Here is an 8,629-nt window from a genome sequence, read left to right as displayed (position 1 = left end):
CGGCAGGAGGTGCTTGTTGAGATGGATTAAAAGGTTGTCTAGAGAAACCAGGAGGGTGTTGGGAAGGTTGTTGGTAATACCTCTGGTTCAATTGTTGTGCTTGTGGTTGTGGTATAGGAGGATTTAGGACATTAGTGCTCTTGTAAGACAAATTAGGATGATTTCTCAACCCTGGATTGTATGTGTTGGAGTATGGGTTGTTCGGCTGATATGTTTGAAAAGCATTAACTTGTTCGAGAGAACTCCGACACTCTTATGCCCAATGTCCAACTGTACCACAATTATCACACAAAATCACAGATGTAGTACCCGAAGCAGCAACACTTGCAGGAGAGGAGAGTTGCATATTGTCAAGCTTATTGCTGATTGCATTCATCTGTGCAGCTAATAGGGATATAGAATCTATCTCATGCTTTCCACCCTTGTTAGCTAGTCCTCGAGGATTGCCATATTGAGAGTTGTGAATAGCCATCTCCTCGATCAAATCATGTGCAACATCAATTTCTAGTTTCATGAATCTCCCATTTGCTGCAGAGTCAAGGATAAGTCTCGAGTTGTTCCCCAAACCATTGTAGAATCCCTGAACTAGGAACCATTTTTGTAGACCATCACTAGTGGAAAAAAGAAGTAGGGCTGCGCTGAAAATGGCATGTAGGGCTGCGCTTTTTGAGGGCAGCCCTTTCCATAGCAGCCCTTCACTTTTCAAGTAGGGCTGCGCTAGTCCAGCGCAGCCCTTCAAGTAAGAAGCGCTGCACTAGTTGACAAAAAGCGCATATACATGGAACCGCAAATACAGGAGCAACTGTTTGTATATTGTAACATTTTAATTAAAAAAAACATGTAATACACCTAAGAAACCGGTTGTGGTAAATAACTGGCACTAGTACAAAAAAGGCAATTTGCGTCGGATGTGAGGCGCCTATTTGCGTCGGACTATGGTGCGACGCCAAAGCCCTCGACGCAAATGACTCAGAAACGATCTGCGTCGTATGCGGAAACGACGCAGATTAGTTAGTTATTTGCGTCGCACGTTGTATACGGTGCGACGCAGATGGCTACCACAACCCAACACCAAGTTCAAAGGGTAATGTGCGTCGCACATCGCCTAGGGTGCGACGCATATGAGTGATTTGCGTCGCACCTTGGGCTACGTGCGACGCAAATTGCAATTTTTTAAAAAAAAAAAATTTTTTTTTTTAAATTATTTTTTTTAATTAAAAAAACTTGGAATGAAGGTGAACTTTTCGAGTGCAATAATACTGAATAATATGAATTGTTCAGCGAGGTCGATGAAACTAACAAAGAAATTAATTTCGTGAACCATAATTTAAGTTATGGGACATGAATATTGCAATTAACATGATGAAAATCTCAAAATGAAAATTATACAGTACAAATCATCAAAATAAAATAAATTAAACAATCGAAATATAAAAATCTGAAATTAAACAATGAAATTATACAGCGAGGTCGATGAAACGAACCAAAAAATTATATCACTTGTACATCCAGTATAGAATGAAAAAAATCTGGAATAATATGAAGTGTTCAGCGAAATCCTAAAACAATCGAAATATAAAAAAATCTGAAAATCCTACGCTTAAACAACAGAAATATAAAAATCTGAAAATAATGAAACAACCGAAATGTAAGATCTTGTCTGCAATTTCTTCTCTTCCTCCTTCAGATCTGGAAATTCAATGAATTTCATTATAATATATACGAGAAATTAAAAAGAAAAAAAACCAAGAATTTATCTTTAGCAAACACTAGTACAGAATTGAAGGAGATTTATGCTTAAACAACAGAAATATAAAAATACCTGAAAATCGAAGAACTCTTCGAAATTGAAGAAGAACTTGTCGAAATTGAAGAACTCTTCGAAATTGAAGAATAACTTGTCGGAATTGAAGAACTCTTCGAAATTGAAGAAGAACTTGTCGAAATTTGTATGCCAGAGATCCGAAAACACGAAATTAAGAAGAATTGAAGAAGAACTTGTCGAAATTTGTATGCCAGAGACCCGAAAACACGAAATTAAGAAGATTTATGCTTTCGTTATTGAGATTCGAAAGAGAGATGAAGGTTAAGAGAGAGAAAGGGTGAGGTTGAGGGTGAGAGAGAGAGAGAGAGAGAGGGTGATGAGAAAGAGGCGCTGGGTTTCTTCGCTGCAAATGAAGTTTTTTAGGGTTTGAGGATATAAAACACGGGTGGGCTTGTATACTGCGTCACACCATGGGCTTCATGCGACGCAGATTACTTTGTTATGTGCGTCGCATGATGGGCTTCATGCGACGGCACATAGATGATTTGCATCGCACAATATTTAGATACGACGCACATAATTCGTCTTATGCGTCGATTCATTATCGCATGCGACACAAATAGTATATTTGCATCGTTTCCGTGTTTGTGCGACGCAAATGGGGCGACGCAAATTGACCTTTTTCTACCAGTGTGGTTTCAAAGAGTAAGGTAAGGAGACTGGTTATAAATGGTAACTGGTCTCCTAACCTCTTTTCATAGTATATTTACACTTATCTAAGAGATTGCTTTAACCTATCAACAGGTCTCTCAAAGAATCAAAGAAACCATATATTATAACCGGTCTCTTAACCTAGGACACATGTGAGATGAAAACGTGTTGTAGTCTGGTTTCCTAGGCCGTTTTCAATCAGTTTCCTAGGCTTTTTTTGTAGTAGTAGCGAAGAACTAAAATCGATGGCGGAGTCAGGATTCTTAAAGTGGGGAGACAAATTAGAAAATTAGGCATTCGCATTCGAATTAGCATTTTAACCATCTAAACATCATATCTCAAAGGAAGTATTACATAGTATTCAATATTAGATCTCTAGAAGAGCTTGGAGTTCTAACAAATGCAAATCAGCTAAATTAATCCCTGAAAGAGAAATAAAAAGAAGTGATATTCTAGGTGAACCTAACACTCACACACACAAATTCAGCATTTTGCATCTAATTTTCCACATATGAACAAAATTATACGTAAATTATGCAATCTTTGAATGAAGAACAAGAGCGAAAAAAAACCCAATAAATTCATAATCAAGAAGAACCCATTTCTCTTGAGATTTCCTAATTAAATTGATAAACATGAATCAATAACATTATCAAACCAAACTAGTCAATTACAAATAAATTCATATTTAGAAATTACAAACCAAATAAACCCAAATCATGAATCAACAACTTAACTTAAGAAATCATGAACAACAACAAGTTAAATCATATAAGAATACTCAATTTCATAAACTATAATATATACTACTATGATTTTCAACTCATGAAATCATAAAAATCCATGCTTTGATATTTAAAATTCCAATCCAATCATAATAAGTAAATATGAATTTTTATTTCTTCATTACATAAATTATATAATCTTAAATTCATAATTAAATCATCAAATTATAACTTTTGAACACAATATTAAAAATAATCTTAAATATAAAAGCTTTGTGTAACACCCCCAAAATATACACATATAAACTACGTTGCATCGACTTTCAGAGTGTTACCGCCATGGTGAGACGCAAGACTTATTGAAATAAAGACATTAACTTACTCCATATTATTAAAAACTAAACTGCAGTGGAAATAATAAGAAATCACTATGGACCCCTTTTTATTTAAAACCATAAACTAAGTAATTCATAAATAACTCTAGAAGGTTCAATAAAACACTTTAAAAGTTTAGAAAACAAAAATAATAAGGAATCACTATGCCCGAACTCATGCAACATCAACAACATACCTAATGTTCTCCCCAATGAACATCAATGGTTCATCACAGGTCAACAAACAACACAAATAACAAATAATCAGCTATGTTGTGTAAGTACTTAAACAATGAAGTAATATACCAAGCTTAATCAAAGTAATAAGAATCATTCCTAGACATGATACGACGAGGGTATTACATTTTATTACTTTTATATTTAATTGGCAACGAACGAGCTTCGTCATCTTTCTAGAATCATATGGACTACTTAATCCTTAATAGACAACTTCGTCTATTAGATGGAATACAAATGTGGTTTCGTTCCGCTTCACACCCATCACCTTATTATGCATAACCCCAAGATCGTACAGAACCTTCCCCCTACTTGAGCTATCAAAATCTATGAGGATATTGTTGTCGTCATAGTAGGCATGCGTAGGAGTGTACAACAAGTCCCACACCCCCCATTGTTCATACTTGTAGGGATTCCAACTACAAGTTTATCGCCAAATAACCTTATTCTTATTATTATTCATTCACATAACACTAAACAAATAATCATTTAATGTTTTTTTATTAGATAAATTGCTTAATTCTTTAGTTTAGGCAACCTCTTGTAACCTTATTACAATAATAAATCATAATTACCAATCCAATTCATTTCATGCTTGTGATACTATAGAATTTCGCATTACAATAGTAATGCAATCCAATTCACAAGTTATACAACTAGGAAATATATACAGATTTCCAATCGATTTCATGTTACCAAACAATCTCATCAATCATAATCATAAAAGGAAAAATTGATTCTAATAATCCAACATTTGGGCCATTCGCTCAAAATAATCCAACCTTTTGATTATTATTTAATAATCCAATCTTTTATCCCAATCCGCTCATAATGCACCGTGACCTGTTGAAACAGGTTGATGACCAGGAGAATGGGTTAATTGCATATGTGTCTTCCTATAATTCGCTGTGAATAATTAAATATTTTTTTAGTACCCCCTCCATCCCCTTCTCCACCCACTGCCACCAACCCCATCCCCACCCCCTTCCCTCCCTTCCCTTCCCCACCCACTGCCACCCCTCCCTGCCCTTGCCCACCCACTGCCACCCCTCCTTGCCCTTGCCCACCCACTGCCACCAAACCCCCATCCTCACCCCCTTCCCTCCCCCCATCCCCTTGCCCACCCACTGCCACCCCTTCCCTCCCTTTGCCCACCCACTGCCACCAACCCCCTCATCCTCACCCCCTTCGCACTCTCCTCTCAAACCACGAGTTGTTTGTGGCTTTACTGTTCAGCCTCACCTCCGGTCATTGTGCCACCCAGTACAATAGCAGCACTGTCGGTGCACGACCACCCCTACGTCTCCGACCTCCACTATCCTCACCGCATCGACGACCCACCAGCACATCTGAGTGCCCCACCACCCATCCCATCCTCTACATTCCAGCGGCATCTCATGCCTCTCAACCAACCCCAGGTGTGACCCCCTCCTTTGTTATCTCACCCTGCAACCACTCGCCGATGCATATACTAGCCAACTTCACTGCCATCACAAACTGCCCAACACAACGCCATCTTCCCGTCTTCTCAACGAGCAGGGGTTGTTCGCAAAGGGGTGGGGGTGGGGCAGGTATCATGAGCAAGGAGTGGGGGTAGGGTAGGGATCGTGAGCTGGGGGTGGGGTGGGGGTGGGGGTGGGGGTGGGGGTGGGGTGGTTCTTCATGACTGGTGAGGCAAGGGAGGGAGGGAGGGAGGAAGGGAGATTAAAAGGGGAAAATGAAAAAAAAAATTACCATTCCAACAGGTTACCGGTCTCACGGTGCATTATGAGCGGATTGGGATAAAAGGTTGGATTATTAAATAATAATCAAAAGGTTGGATTATTTTGAGCAAACGGCCCAAAGGTTGGATTATTAGAATCAATTTTTCCATCATAAATTTGTTCCCTATCATGTTTCTAGGTTCCCATGAAAGAATGCATAACCTAACCATGATACTAACCTATCCAATTGAACTAGTACGCATAAGTACCTTGTAAAGAAGAATCTTTGCTGACTACTTAAATGTTCCGCTTATGAAATTGGGACCTAATCGAAATAATAAAAGCATTTAGTGCTAAGTCCTTGATCTGATTAAAATAAAATCACCTTGGCTAATTATGTAAATTATGGTGTTTTGAAATATAAAAATAATCAATCTTGTTGTTTAAACTTTCCCTTTAGAACACTACAAAAAAAAGCTCATATAGCAACGGATTTTTGGCGACGGATATATATCCGTTTCTAATTTAGAGACGGAATACTGATAATCCGTCTCTAAATTTATTTAGAGACGGATTTTAAAAATCCGTCTCTAATTTAGAGACGGATTTTAAAATCCGTATCTAACTTTAGGGACGGATTTTAAATATCCGTCCCTAAATTAGAGACGGATTTTTAAAATCCGTCTCTAAATAAATTTAGAGACGGATTTTTAAAATCCGTCCCTAAATTAGAGACGGATTTTATAAATCCGTCTCTAAATTAGAGACGGATTTCTAAAATCCGTCTCTAACTTAGAGACGGATTTCAAAAATCCGTCTCTAACTTAGAGACGGATTCTAAAAATCCGTCTCTAAATTTCATTATGAATATTTTATTGCGCTTCTTTAATTTAGGGACGGATTTTTAAAATCCGTCCCTAAATTAGAGACGGATTTTTAAATCCGTCTCTAAATTAGAGACGGATTTCTAAAATCCGTCTCTAACTTAGAGACGGATTTTTGGAATCCGTCTCTAACTTAGAGACGGATTTCTAAAATCCGTCTCTAACTTAGAGACGGATTCCAAAAATCCGTCTCTAAATTTCATTATGAATATTTTATTGCGCTTCTTTAATTTAGGGACGGATTTTAAAAATCCGTCTCTAAATTAGAGACGGATTTTACAAATCCGTCTCTAAATTAGGGACGGATTTTTAAAACCCGTCTCTAAATTTAGATATGATTATTTTATTGCACATCATTAATTTAGGGACGGATTTTGAAAATCCGTCTCTACATTAGGGACGGATTCAAAATCCGTCTCTAAATTAGGGACGGATTTTTGAATCCGTCTCTAAATTAGGGACGGATTTTTGAATCCGTCTCTAAATTAGGGACGGATTGTTGAATCCGTCTCTAATATTTTTTCGACATATTACCAATATTGCGTAGAGAAGTATACAAGTTGTATTTGGTGTAGTTGGTTGGAGCTTCTTCTCGTTTCTTTGAGGTCACAAGTTCGATTCCTACCAACAGCGATTCTTGCGACTGTGCTTTCCCTTGTAGAGCTGAACCGGGTTTACTTAAGGGATATTCCAAAATGATAATGAGATCAACTTGAACTAGGTAGGGAATTAGGTGATTAAATATAATCATGATAATATTAGGAACTATCGTGTTATTAATTTCGTTTATATATTTTTCATCTTTTCAGCGAATTTAGAGACGGATTTTGGAAATCCGTCTCTAAACTTAGAGACGGATTTTCCAAATCCGTCTCTAAACTTAGAGACGGATTTTCAAAATCCGTCTCTAAACTTAGAGACGGATTTCCAAAATCCGTCTCTAAGATTAGAGACGGATTTCCAAAATCCGTCTCTAAGCTTAGAGACGGATTTCCAAAATCCGTCGCTAAACTTTAGAGACGGATTTCCAAAATCCGTCTCTAACTCGAATTAGCGACAAGGGTTTTAGAGAGGGACAATATCCGTCTCTAAATCCGTCTCTAAGCCCATATAGCGACGGATTTGACCTATTTAGGGACGGATTTTGTCCGTCTCTAAATGGACTTTTTTTTGTAGTGGAAGTTTCATTGAGCTAGCATCTTTAGGAACTAATAATAATATGCAAATCTGATTTTAGTTAGCTTATATCATACTTATTCATAATAACAAAACTTAAACCAATGTACATAGCTATAATTAAATCAGAATTGACAATTAAAATCATCATAAGAACTAATAGTATAATTAAGAATATGTTTTTCTTTAACTTCTATGATATTTTAGTTACAACCCAACTTAAACCATTATATACACAAGTATAACAAAAATCATATTTGAAAAAATAGAATTATCATAAAAACTACAAACAATTACAAATCTGATTTCTTTTACTTTATTCTATACTTTATTTATAATTAAAAAACACAATCAAAATACATAGGAATACCAAAATCAGATTATATAAATTACTTTAAAGAAGAAAAGAGGGAGAGTAACCACCACACGTCGCCGGCGAGTAGGCAGACTCAAACTCAGACAAACCGCGAACCACTTCCAAGGCGACTCCCACTCGAGCCACTCACGCCCAGCCTCGCGCGACACACCCGCGCAACACCACACTCACTCACCGACGTCGTCTAGCCACACACACACCACGCTCGCACGACCTCGAGCCACACACCACACACCCTCGACGCTAGCACTCTTAAACACTTCACGCACACACACCGCAGCACCCTCGACTCGCCTCGACAACCCAATACTTCACGGTACTCGTGTTGCACAGCGCACACCCAACCTTCGCACAACACACACTCGAAAGAAAAGATAGGGGAGGAGAGAAGAGGAATGGTGCAGGAGGAGAAGAGAAGGAGGGGAGAGAAAAGAAAATCACGGCTGATTAGGAAATTTAGGGTTTTGTTTATTTTTCTTTTTTTTTGCTCTCCTATTTTAGTTGTTATTTCTCTTCTAACTAAATTATGTTTAAATAAAAGAATTGAACCCCAAAACGAGAGGTTCTCTCTCTAAAAAACCAAAAAATACTCACTCTAACCACACCAAACCCCTCTCTATTTGTTTAACCCATCTTGATACTTCGTGTACTAATCATCTAGATATATCCCATTTTTTT

The 8,629-nt window shown here is 37.5% G+C and overlaps 1 long non-coding RNA gene across 1 annotated transcript; it reads right to left on the bottom strand.

The window, feature by feature from the left end:
• Positions 1 to 1,397: 1,397 nt before the first annotated feature.
• Positions 1,398 to 4,764, bottom strand: LOC125494777 (uncharacterized). Its single transcript, XR_007271028.2, has 2 exons — positions 1,823 to 4,764; positions 1,398 to 1,689 (listed from the first exon to the last, which is right to left on the bottom strand). It is a non-coding gene; the product is annotated as an uncharacterized LOC125494777 (long non-coding RNA).
• Positions 4,765 to 8,629: the final 3,865 nt, after the last annotated feature.

This window comes from Beta vulgaris, chromosome 2 (genome assembly GCF_026745355.1).
Source record: "Beta vulgaris subsp. vulgaris cultivar EL10 chromosome 2, EL10.2, whole genome shotgun sequence".
Taxonomy (NCBI): domain Eukaryota; kingdom Viridiplantae; phylum Streptophyta; class Magnoliopsida; order Caryophyllales; family Amaranthaceae; genus Beta; species Beta vulgaris.
This window is presented reverse-complemented; position numbering and strand designations above follow the sequence as displayed.